Source organism: Orbicella faveolata, unplaced genomic scaffold (genome assembly GCF_042242905.1).
Source record: "Orbicella faveolata isolate gen_17 unplaced genomic scaffold, um_ofav_v1 contig_36, whole genome shotgun sequence".
Classification (NCBI taxonomy): Eukaryota; Metazoa; Cnidaria; class Anthozoa; order Scleractinia; family Merulinidae; genus Orbicella; species Orbicella faveolata.
Window position 1 is genome coordinate 2,655,207 of NW_028301565.1, and position 12,267 is coordinate 2,667,473.

The window sequence follows — 12,267 nt, forward strand, 5'->3', positions numbered from 1 at the left end:
TTTGCGTAGTATCTACAAAACTTAACGAGGCCAATGAGTTTGGATTCTTTTGAATTAAGGTGGCTCCCTATAGTTTTACGATCGCGCGAGCGCTGAGGAAGTAATCTGCGCGCGCTCAAAGGAAACGTCAGTGTTTGTCGATATTTTATTACGTCAAAGCGAGCACAAAAGGCAAAACTGACGGTGAATTTTCTCGCGTTTCCTTCGGTGAAATTCCGTAAAATTTGGCAGATTGGTAGAAAATATTTTACTTAAAATAAAATATCGAAAAAACTGCCTTTACAACCCCGACTTTTTTCGTGTTTAAAATTCGTATCCCGCTGGAAGCGATGTGATGTAAAAATTTTGGAAGATTTCACCGAAGGAAATTCATGAAAATCACAAATAAAGCCATAAAAACAGTAAAAAACACTTTTGTTTGGGCATTTATTATTTAAGACTAAATCCCAAAATTTTAACAAAGATGATAGCAAAACACTATTTAATCATTGCTTATTACATGTAATAAGTTTGAGAGGACTAGGTGTGAAAGCGAATTCAAAGACAGCATTCAAAACATAACACTTGCGCGCGCAACGCCATAAATGATTATCCTATGGAGCCACCTTAAATGTGCTATCGGCGGCTGGGAGGAGAAACCTGGCCATTATCGAGTGGGTCATGAGTAAACTTACACAGAAAGAACGTATAGTTTATTTTTTATTCTATTATACAACTGTACATATGATAGCCTTTACAGCGCTTTTTCTTTTGCAGTGACAGTCTGCAGGAAGTGAGTTGATGGGTCCAGGTATAATTCATTCGTTCGTTCGTTCTTTCGTTCGTTCCTCCGATTGAAATATACAGCAATCCAGCACAATACTGGTCGAATACCATAGCAAAATGCTTTTTTTATCCTAGATCTTCATCGATTGGTTTTAATTGAGAAACTACTGCAATGGATCTTTCTTGTTTGATTAATTTGCGCCGGAAAACCCCCACTTTCGTATTCAAAATCCCTTTGACTGAACGTCCTCAGTTTAAACACTTACCAAAACTGGCCGCAAGGGCTCCTTAAAGGAACATGAAAAGACGATACGAACACAAAACACCGCGAACAGTGTGGTAAAGAAAAAAAAAACAAGCTTCGAAGAAAAAGAAAATGAGATCTCCGTCTTACCCTCAAAAGCGAATTGCTAAATGAGTCCTTTGGATTAATACTGAGATCAGTGAGCAATGTTGCCAACGTTGTTTGAGATAAATTTCTTATAATGCAAATCGAGTATCTCGGATCACAGTTTTGGCGCGAAGGAAACAAGATGGAGTCTTAAATCTTTAATTGGTATACTTCTAAAACAGTAAATACTATACTAGAAGTTTAAAAATAAATAACTCAAAAAGTAAGATGTTAGTCTGTCATACTCGCGTACGAATTGATGAAGAATGTTGTCTTTCGCGGTTATTTAATATTGTAAGATCAATGTATGAAATGCATTGTGGTATTAAAAAGAAGGGACGAATGGCAAAGGAAGCAATGCAAATTCCCTCAAATTTCCGCTCCTAGCTCGGTCAAATGACTTACCTGTCAACAGTCACAAGGGTTGTGAGTAGAAACACAGCCAAAATGGCGACAACTGTAGCGGACTTGTTCATCTTTCACTTTTGCTAAATAGTCACCTGTGATCAAATAGTTTGAATGAATTGATTGAATGTTTGCACTACATAAATAACTCAAGACTACTAGCGATACGTCTTTTTCGTTGAAGAACACAACACTTAGAAGTTTACATACCTCTTGGCTTCACGACTATTTTTACGAGAGAAGACAAAAACGTATGAGTCAAGGTTGCCAACTTTTTGCCATTAGAGTAATATACCTAGGAGCAGAAGTGTGCCAAACTCACGTCCCTATCGATAAAGCGAAGTATTTACTAACTATTCATTTATATAAGCGTGTAAAGGGTTTAATTAATTGTTTCCTTTCTTGAAACATAAGCTTGGGATGCCTGTGTAGACGTAGGATTATTTCGAGTTGACCTTAGACATCGTTGAGTTCTTTAACAAAGTGTTATTATGTTCCCCTTTTTCCAGCCATGAAGAATATTTCAATAATTCGCCGGTCTCTTGAGTTGTGTCTTGGAACACGAGAACAGGGCTCGAGTGTTCGACAGCTGTGTTCGACCGAACATGTTTCAGGTTCCATAAGCTGTGAAGTTTGAAGAGCCCCAAACATGGTATTAAATCGATGGACACAGGGAAACCATTATGTGGAACTGAATATAACCACGCATGCCCAGGACAGAAGTACATCATGGGAACATATATATTAATGAAGTCAAGCTTTTTGTTAAGTGTTCACGTTTAGCTCCGATGTCGATCCCATGTTCACTTAGTTTCAAAAGACATGTTTTATTACGCCGGATTGAGAGAGTATTTCATGCCATCCACCATGTTAATTTTGTCGAGGTGTCTTGAGGATTTTAACTTTAGTCTCAAAATAGACACAATCTACCTCCTAGCTTGACGACAGTTCCACCGCGATTGGGTCAATGCGGCCAAAACTTTCTGTCATCCCGAAAAATATTTTATTACTAGAACAATGTACTACGTGCAGACTAGGATTATCTCCAGTTGACCTAAGACATCATTGAAGTCTTTAACAAAGTGAAGTGTCTTGAAAAACGAGAACAGGGTTCAAGTGTTCAACGGAACATTCAGATTCCATAAGCTGTGAAATTTGAAGAATCTGAAAGACAGCTTTAAATCCATGGACATATGGGAACCTGGAAATTGGAAATGATAACCACAGCTGCATAGGATAGAACTACATTACAGTATATTAATGAAGAAAATAAATTTGCTTTTCGCTAATTGTTCAAAGTTAGCTCGGATATCGTTGACATGTTCACTTAGTCTCAAAAGCCATCTTTTATTACGATAGAGGGAGCATTTCATTCCATACCTTCTTTGCTAGTAAACTGAAAAAAAAAAAACAACAACAGCAGCAACAACAACAACAACAACAACACAGAACGTTTCCCCATTTTGTTTTTTTATAGCTGCGAAAAAATACTATTGGAGGACAAATTATCCAAGCTTTATACTTCTTTCAGGTAAAAGGGAAGCACTAATTGAAAACTCAGTGATAAACGTGTCTGACCCGAATGGGACAGTCCTCGCTTCTTGCCAAAAATGGAGTAAAGTATCGTGGCTTTGTATGAGCGTGAGCCTCTTTGAATTCTGGCGCCTTAAAGTCTAATTAAGTGTTTTGAATGAGCGGCACCTTTTTTCCCAGGGGCACGATGCTTATTCGAGGACCAGGGACTTATTTGAGTAAATACGATATTTTTGGGGGTTAACTACATCATAAAAGGCTTTTTTCGTAACACTCCTCTAAGTGCTGTTCCCTCTGCAATCTTCTGTTAGCAGTCATCTTCACATTTTAACCTATCTATGGACGGCAAAGGATCTTTGAAAGAAAAGAAAGCGATATATTGATGAAAGTAAAATATACCTAAGGACCCTTGGGATAACAAATCTGTTCATAAGGAAAATACCCAAAGTTAGGGTTCCCACACGTGCAGTCCTGAACACCGACCCTAGCCGCAATTAACTATACCCTCAGGTAGGCTTTTAAAAATTCGAAGGAGACCTCAGGCAACTATGCACTGTTAGAAGTGTAATAATATCTATTTAGTGTTGAGTCATTTTTTGATTACTCCTTCCTAGAGAAACCAGAATTTATTTGTTATCTTCCCCTTTAGTACGTACACCTCCATAATGCAGGCACTCAGCTCTGCCTCGCAGGTGTCCAAGATACGTTCGACTGTATACTTGAGGAGAAAGTTTGTCCTGGTTGGAGGTTCACCCCCCACACAGACCCGCATCATTGGTGTGAGAACTATTCATACCGTTCTTTATAAATAGATTGAGGTGAAATGTTAACGAGGAACCTCGCAAAGCCAGCTAGAGTGACCATGTATAGAGCGTAAGGTGACTCTGGGAGCTGACAAGCCAGATACCTTTCTCCGTATCATTCACACTTTAGATATCTTTGATTCGCTTACTTAAGCCGGGACATTTATTTGATGCTTACCAATGTTCGAGCATTCCTTTATTACCACTGATGTAACTTATAATCCATCAAACTATTCTCGCTCGCGCACGTGATTCAGATCTAAGCCAGTAACTTGACTGAGTATGTCTTACCTAAAACTGAGGAATATTCGAGTGATATTCCCCAAATTTCAAGATCCGAGTGTTGCGAGAAAGATTTGAAGGATAATGGACACAATAGCCCCATTTGATTTTAAAATATGCTCGGGTATTTGTCCTCGGATATTATCTGTTCCAAGAAGCAAACAGTTCTGAGGAAAACTGAGCTTCTCGGAACGCATAATGTCGGAGAACAAATATCTGAGCATATTTTCGTGCCAAATAAAGGCTAATGGCTGCTATTGAATGGCAGTATGAATTCATCACAGCATTAGTGGTGGAAAGTGCTGGAAATTTGTTGCCAGCTTCCTTAAAAGTCCTTCTTCTGTACGCATGTACACGTATGTGAAAGTAATTTCGCTAAACCAGAGTTAAGTCATAACTGATCCCATATTATATCTCGCTGGGGCCAATCTTAGTGCGGAGTTGGTGTTGTAAACTTTTTTTGCTGTTTCGGATCAATCAAAATTCTCTTTTTTACCAAGTATCGATCTGAAGTTCAAAGAACAATGAAGAGAGATTATAATTCTTACCTTTAACCACCTTTTATTGCCTTGTAGTCATTTAAACAGTAATGGCATGCGTTTTTATGCTGTACTGATGTTTCTCAGTCTAAATAAAATGGTTGCTCGTGTAATACAAGAACTATTTGAAACAAATCCTATTTAACGCAAATCCTTATTTAAACTTGTATATTGTATAATCACGATATTAGTTGTTCATTCGTTGTTTATCATCATTCCACTAATGGCATGGCTCGTTAACGGGATTGAAATCTTAAGTGTTACTCTCCTGTATCGAATTCCAGCTGTTCATTGGAAAGGAGAGCCTTATTACATGCTACGACTCGTTTACAAGTAAATTACTCCTTTTCAAGTGCGATATTCCAGTTCCAGGAAAGAGCAAACATTGTAATACAATAATCTTGCATTTTCCCACTGCACAAGGCAAATAAGCGGGTTTCTTCTTCTTTTGTTTGTGTTTATGCTTATGCTTATGTCGTGGCTGTTTTCACTTGTGCTTATGCTTATACTTGTGCTTATGCTCTAGTGAAAACCAGCCTTAATTGGTCAATTTAGCGGGCCGTGCTCTCCTAAACGGCCCGCTAAAATTTACAGTTGGTTTTGCTGCCAAACTGTTTGGTGATTTATCGATAAGTGTTCCTACCTTTTATAGCAAGTGAAAGTTTAAAACTTTCTTACACTCTTAATTATGTAATAAATCCAGCTCACGACTTAAAAACAGTTTCAAACTGACTCATTTTGCTTTCGAGGTAAGTCAGAAATTTGAAGCCTTTCCGAGTCCGCGTGATGAATAGAAATCGTTTCCGAACCCGTCAGACACACAGTAGAGATATAATAAATATCTTACTAACCTTGTCTTCTCGGTCCTTACTGTAAGTTACGGACCCTCGCTTTTTCCCCTTCGATTTATGACCCGCGTGCTTCGCGCTTGGGCCATAAATCGAAGGGGAAAAAAACTCGGTCCGTAACTTACAGTACGGACCTCGAACTCGTTAGTAAAGAGGTATGTATGCGCATATTTTGGAGCATTCCACTGACTTAGTTACATTGTACACACTTTTAACTTCGCCTGCGGCTTTTTCTAGAACTATAAGGGAAGACCAAACATTGTAATATACCCTTGGATTTTACACATTCAAATATACAGCAATCCAGCACAATACTGGTCGAATACCATACCAAAATGGTTTTTTTTTCATCCCAGGTCTTCTTCCACTGGTTTTAATTGAGAAATCGCACTGCAGGGAGTCTTTCTTGTTTGATCAATTTGCGCTGGAAGACACCCACTTTCGTATTCAAAATCACTTTCACTGAACTTCGTCAGTTTAAAAGTCTGCCAAAAGTGGCTACGAGGTCTCCTTAAAGGAACATGAAAAGACGAAACGAGCACAAAACACCGCGAACAGTGTGGCAAACAAAAAGAACACAAGCTTCGAAGAAAAAGAAAATGAGATCTCCGTCTTACCCTCAACAGCGAATTGCTAAATGAGTCCTTTGGATTAATACTGAGATCAGTGAACAATGCTGTCAATGTTGTTTCAGATAAATTCCTCATAATGCAAATCGAGCAACAACCGTACGTTGAAGTCAAGAAAACAACGGAACTCAATTGAGCGGGCAGCTATCTCTCGAACGCAAAACTATGTCCTCGCAACTTTGGAGTTGTTACTTGAGAAATTTCGTATTCCAGGTAAAATTAGCCTCAGTGCTATGGTTTACTCCCATCCAAAAGGCACAGCATTGATTAATCGCGATCGATACTCCTAGCTAATGTTTTGTGCGTCAGTCTTCTTGTGCTTTTGTCTCAAATTGGACACATGCCAGGAGCCCATGCTCATCCTGCGAAGTTTACTTGCCTCTTCGCTTTACGACTGTTGTTTCGAGAGATGACAAATACGAACGAGTCAAGGGACCGTTGCCAACTTTGCCACCAGGGCCCGGTTTTTCAAAGGCCGATTAAGATAACCCAGGATTAACATTAAGAATTTTGATTTCAGCTATGTAACTTTTCGTGAGGTTTTCTGTTTATAATGTTTGTCTTTCAGTTTTGAGCTTGACTAAGCTCAAACTACACAAAACGTGAGCAGTAAAAAACATTTTTATACAAGAAAAATTAATACTTCGCTTAACTTTTAATCCTGGGTTAGCGTTAACCGGCTTTCAAACAACCCGGCCCCGCAGAGTAATATACTTGATGAGGTGCACAGATGTCCCAAGCTCACTCCTCAAGAAAAAGAAGAATGAATTATCTGTCCATCCATATAAGAACGGTTTTCATTTGAGTGTCAAAATGTAATTGGTTTTGCGTCAACTACGCTACACGATTGGCTTATAACACTAGCGCCACTTTTTCTACCAATCATAAGTAGAACCAAAACCAATCGTAACTCTATCGCATACGTTTTCCTGCGTTTTGCGTTAGCGTTGTCACGTTCACTTAATCTCAAGAGTCATATTTTATAACGATTCAGAGAGCATTTCATTCCATCCCTTCTATGTTAGAATACTGGCCCTGTAGATGAAAGAAAACAAACACACAACGTCAGTGATTTCTCCATTTTTTTCATTATTATTTTTATTGCCGCAAAAACTGCAGTATTTTAACCCGACAAAGACAGCTCTTGTCCCAATGACTTATTTCATTCGGTACTGTTAACGTCGTTGACGGGTAGTTGCCGTTGTCACTGCAGATAAAAAACAAGAAATAATCAATCATTCTAAGTAATTAATGATATCATTCGAAAACATGCTCTTGCTTTCTTGTCTCCTTGTGCTCTTGTGCTTAAAACGAAGAGAAAGAAGCGAAGGGAGAGAGAAGTGGGTTAACGAAATGATGCTAGTACATTTCTGGTAGGACGAAAAATTCTGCCAGCGTTTTACTGCTTTCAACTTAAAACTCGTCATCAAACGTTTGTGAACCCAATATAACAGCCCTTAGTTTTGTATTAAATCGGAGTGAAGTAGCTTTATGGGCGTCTAAGCCTCTTTGACTCACGGTTGCGCTGTCAAGTAGAAGTGTTCGGCGCTTCAGTCAAGGACGGTTATTTAAACGTTTGCTGTCATGTGCGGCGCTCATTCAAGTACGTGCTTATTTGAGTAACTACGATTCTTAAAAGTTAGTTTCATAATCAAATGTTTTTCTCGTTAAACGTCTTATCAGATCTTCTGCTAACAGTTGGTTTAACATTACAGCCAGGCTTTCTGTGAAAAACAAAGGGTCTTTGAAAGAAAAATATATTAATATTAATAGATTTAAAACTTACCTAAGTACCCTTGCGACAACAATTCTGATCCGGATAAGGGCAAGATCCAACACCGGGGTAGTCCCCACATGGAAAATTCATACAAAAGTCTTCCGGATTTTGTCGTCCGCAGGGCGGCAGTTGACGACCTTCCAATACTGCGTCATCGAATTCACCTGTTGAAACACCAATAGGGGTAGAACTTCCTAAATATAAACTTATATGCTGCACATCTCTTCGAATACTTTTCTTTTAATTTGCTTCGCTCATGTAATTTTTAAATCTGTCCCTCTCCTTTCTCAATAGAACTCTTGTGTCTTCTTGTAAACAATTCTTAGTGAGAAAGGATGAGTAATTTGATCGGGAGACTCCTCAATTTTACAATCAGTTCTAGCATTTGTTAAAATACCTTCTTGGGGATCCCATCGTCCACGAGCTCCCTCCAGCATCACCGCAGACAACAGAAGAATGAACGAAATAGTCTTCACGAGCGACATCTAATCCTTTGGGCAACGTTGGAAAGAGGGAAGAAAACAAAATACTGTAAAAAACCTGCTGTCGAGGGAAAACATATGTGGAATCTAGACCAATAGGGTAAAACTGAAGACCTTGCCATCGAATAACATCCTCTTCAGTCCTATCACAAAGATGTACGGGAAAAGAATTTGCTTGCTGCTGACTAACGCCGGCACCAAAAGTGGTCTAATAGAGAAGATGGTTAGAAACGATCGAAAAAGAAAAAAAAAATCCTCTGGGCTATTATAGAAGTTAAAAGAGTCTTCTAATGAATGGTAAGGTTTTATGAGTTATTTTCGCCCAGGACAGAATGATTACTTCCTGTGAGAGATCTTGACTTAATGTAATTTTAAGTTTCGTGTTGCAGGTCGATAGAAAGTTGATTTCGGCAGTAATTCTACAACTTACAAATAATCCTGAAATAGTTCCAAGGCACAAAAGCCCACGGTGAAAAACTTATTTTTGGCTATCGGAAACAGTGACATTATATTGTGTTTGAGGGAGTATCTTACCTTGACAGTTGCTATCCAATATAATAATACTCTAATAACGAGCAATTCAGCACTTCCTCAATGAAAAACTCCTGACGGAAACATCAACAAAGTTATAATAGTGTGCGAAGATAAACGTTTTGGTTGTAACAATTAAGCCATTGTAATCGGTATCGTGCCACGCAACGATTGGCCACGTTTGGGTGAATAAATTACACAAATAGTGCGCGACAAGTCTCTTCTATACCGAAGCAATGTAACGGTTTCCCAGGTGTCCTGTTCCGTTCTGTTCTTCGTAAAGTCTCCCTGCAGTACCATAACAAGTCAGTTGAATCTTCCTTCAGATAGTGCGTCACTGATACCAATTTGCAAATATATTTCTCGCTAAAGCATTGTGTGTAAAGAAAAACAAAAACTCGTTTTCGGAAAGAAACTCGTTTTGTTTAGATTCTCATGTCAGAAGGCAAACTGAGTCGACAAATCTGACAGAGGCGATTGTTTTAGATCTCTTTTTCTTTCACTGAGAGCCTACTTTGGTGAAGATCATTGCAGCTCACCATGACACAGCGTATTTTAAGTGAACTGAAACGTTAGTTTCATGTTACTTGCAAGTTACTTGATTCGTAAATAGGTTTTAGTAAGTATAAAATACAAGGGTACAAGTTAAAATAATTAAAATCGAGGTTATGCTCAATAATCAAATTACCAATTGGGAAGGCCATGGATGTTCAGTAAACGTGACAACTAACACAAAAAGTAGTAACAAATATATTTCGACTCCACTCAGAAGCAAGTGTGGTTAAATTTAATAGCATGGAAATAACTTTGTCATTTATTAGGCCTTGCCAATACCACGTGTTGCACTTGTTGTTTGGTTTGATTGACAATATTTAAAGATCACAGGAAACTCAATGCTCATTGGCGTCTTAGTAAAACGTGGAACGACATAACGGGTTACAGCGTAACGGGAGTTGTAACGTATGTTCAGTTCGCCTCGGTAGCATTCCCTAGCCTAAATGGTGCTTTGGTTAGCCTAAATAGCACTCTGGTTAACCTAAACAGCGCCTGTGTTAGCATGAATAGCTTTCCCGTTAGCCTAGAGAGCACAACTCGACAATGATTGCGAGGATGTACTGAAAGCTATTACCGTTTCGTCGTTAAGTGTCTTACCAACAAACCATGAAAAGAAGCATCCGATAAATAACTTAAGGTAGGTGTTTAGTTACTGAAGTCTTAACAAGGAAACCTGCTTTACTTCCACCAATCCACAGTCATTATTGAACATTGGAAAGCTTTGTTGAAAACCTGGAAATATATTCGCTACGGCTCAGTGCAGACCATGTTTAGATTCCAGATTGCAGAAATCATTAACAGTTACGTTAGATTCTGTTTTTCATAGTATTGACAAAACTTAACGAGGCCGATGAGTTTTGGCTTCCTTTGAAGTAAATGTGCTGTCGGTGGCTGGGAAGAGAAACCTGGCCATGATTGAGTGGGTCATGAGTAAAGTTAGACAGAATGAACGTAAAGTTTGTTTTTCATTCTTTTATGCAACAGTACTTATTGTCGCAATTTAAACATATGATAGCTTTTACAGAGCTTTTTCTTTTGAGGTGCTACAGGAAGTGAGTGGATGGGTCCAGGTTTAATTAATTCATTCGTTCGTTCGTTCGTTCGTTCATTCGTTCGAATTCGTTCGTTCGTTCGTTCATTCTTTTTTTTTTTTTTAATTTTTTTTTAATGTTATTGCCTTACAAAACACAGAATAAATGATTACAGTACTAGATACTACTTGGGAATAACTACTTACAGAGCTGACATTAACTATTGTACTAGACGAAACTTATTATTCTTACAATACTATACTTACAATGTTCACACTAATAGTGTTTACAGCACCTTTTAATCCACAAAAAGAGATCTAACACATTACAATAAAAAGAAAAAAAAAAACAATGAAGATGGCACAAAAGGGAAGAAAACGAAACAAGTGTTTCAAGTGTATTGTTAGGTTGATTACGTATAGCATTACTAGTATGTAAGAGCGAAGATAAAGAGCAGATTGCTGTGAAAAGCTCGTAGGTGACAGCGTATGTACGAGATTGCTGGCAAAGTTGATAGCTGCAAACGCTTCAGAGGAAGTGATGCTATCTATCAGTAGGTATATATTCTGCAAGAGGTTCCCATTTTTCCATATCGCCGCTTTTTGTCTCCAACTCGAGCCTTGATTTCAGAAAGCGTAGATAATGGTCAAAGTTAGGGGACATTTCTTTAGATTTGGCTAGCCAGATATGACGTCGAGCTAAAAGAAGGCAATAGTTAATTTGAAGTGCAAATTTTGACGTTTCCGGTTTCAGACCAAGAGCTGTAATGTTTAATAGGGTGGAGGTTTTGGGCATTAGTTTTATACTTTGCAGCCATTCTGATACTCTTTTCCAAAAGTTAGATGTCTCGTGACATGTCCAGAAGAGATGCATTAATGACTCTGGGCCTTCTTGACAGAAGGTGGAATTATCATTTGCCTTAAGCCCAATTTTATATAGAAAGTCATTAGTTGCTAGACGTCTGTGTAAAAATTTAAACTGGAATTCGATCAGTTTGGTACTCCTGGTGCATCGTGATGTTAAAAGGTACGCAGAGCTCCAGTCGAGATTTTCATTTCTTGAGTAGTTACAATCTAGAAGCCATTTCATTTGGCTGTTTTTTGGAACTTCGCCTTTGATTCTTGTCAGAATTTTGTATACGAGTGAGCTTACTTTTTTAGTCTCTAAAAGCTTAGTGCAAAAAGGCTTGTACTCCTGACTGTTATCATGATCATCCACTTCTTTACGGAGGGTCTTTACAGCCGATATTATCCCGTAATATTTAAGAGGAGAGACACTTAAGCTGTATTTTAATTGAAAATCATTCAAAGAGAGAAAGTTGCTGCTCCCTGGTTTTTGTAAATGTTTCACTTTTGTAATTCCTTTTGCACACCAGTCCCTAAAGAATATTGGTTTGTTTGCTATTCTAATTAGAGAGTTGTGCCATAGGCTTTGTTCATGAAACTGCACCTGGGATTTTATTTGTAGTTCGAAGTTGACCTCCGCCCAGACCTCCAAAATTTCTTTGAGAAATGCATCCGTAGCTTTAATAGACGTTGTGGTGTCTTTAACATTGAGATTGCCAGCAAAAATATTTTCACGACCATAGTGTTTTAGAGCCAAATCAAAAAAAAATTTCCATTTTGCGTTATTGGTGGTATCTAGGTATTTCTTGATCCATGTTGTTTTTAGAGCTTTGTTAAATGAAATAAGATCA

The 12,267-nt window shown here is 38.3% G+C and overlaps 1 long non-coding RNA gene across 1 annotated transcript; it reads right to left on the reverse strand.

Annotated features, from left to right (window-relative positions):
- Positions 1-7,267: 7,267 nt before the first annotated feature.
- Positions 7,268-9,125, reverse strand: LOC110058169 (uncharacterized). Its single transcript, XR_016202554.1, has 4 exons — positions 8,989-9,125; positions 8,370-8,463; positions 7,982-8,136; positions 7,268-7,402 (listed from the first exon to the last, which is right to left on the reverse strand). It is a non-coding gene; the product is annotated as an uncharacterized LOC110058169 (long non-coding RNA).
- Positions 9,126-12,267: the final 3,142 nt, after the last annotated feature.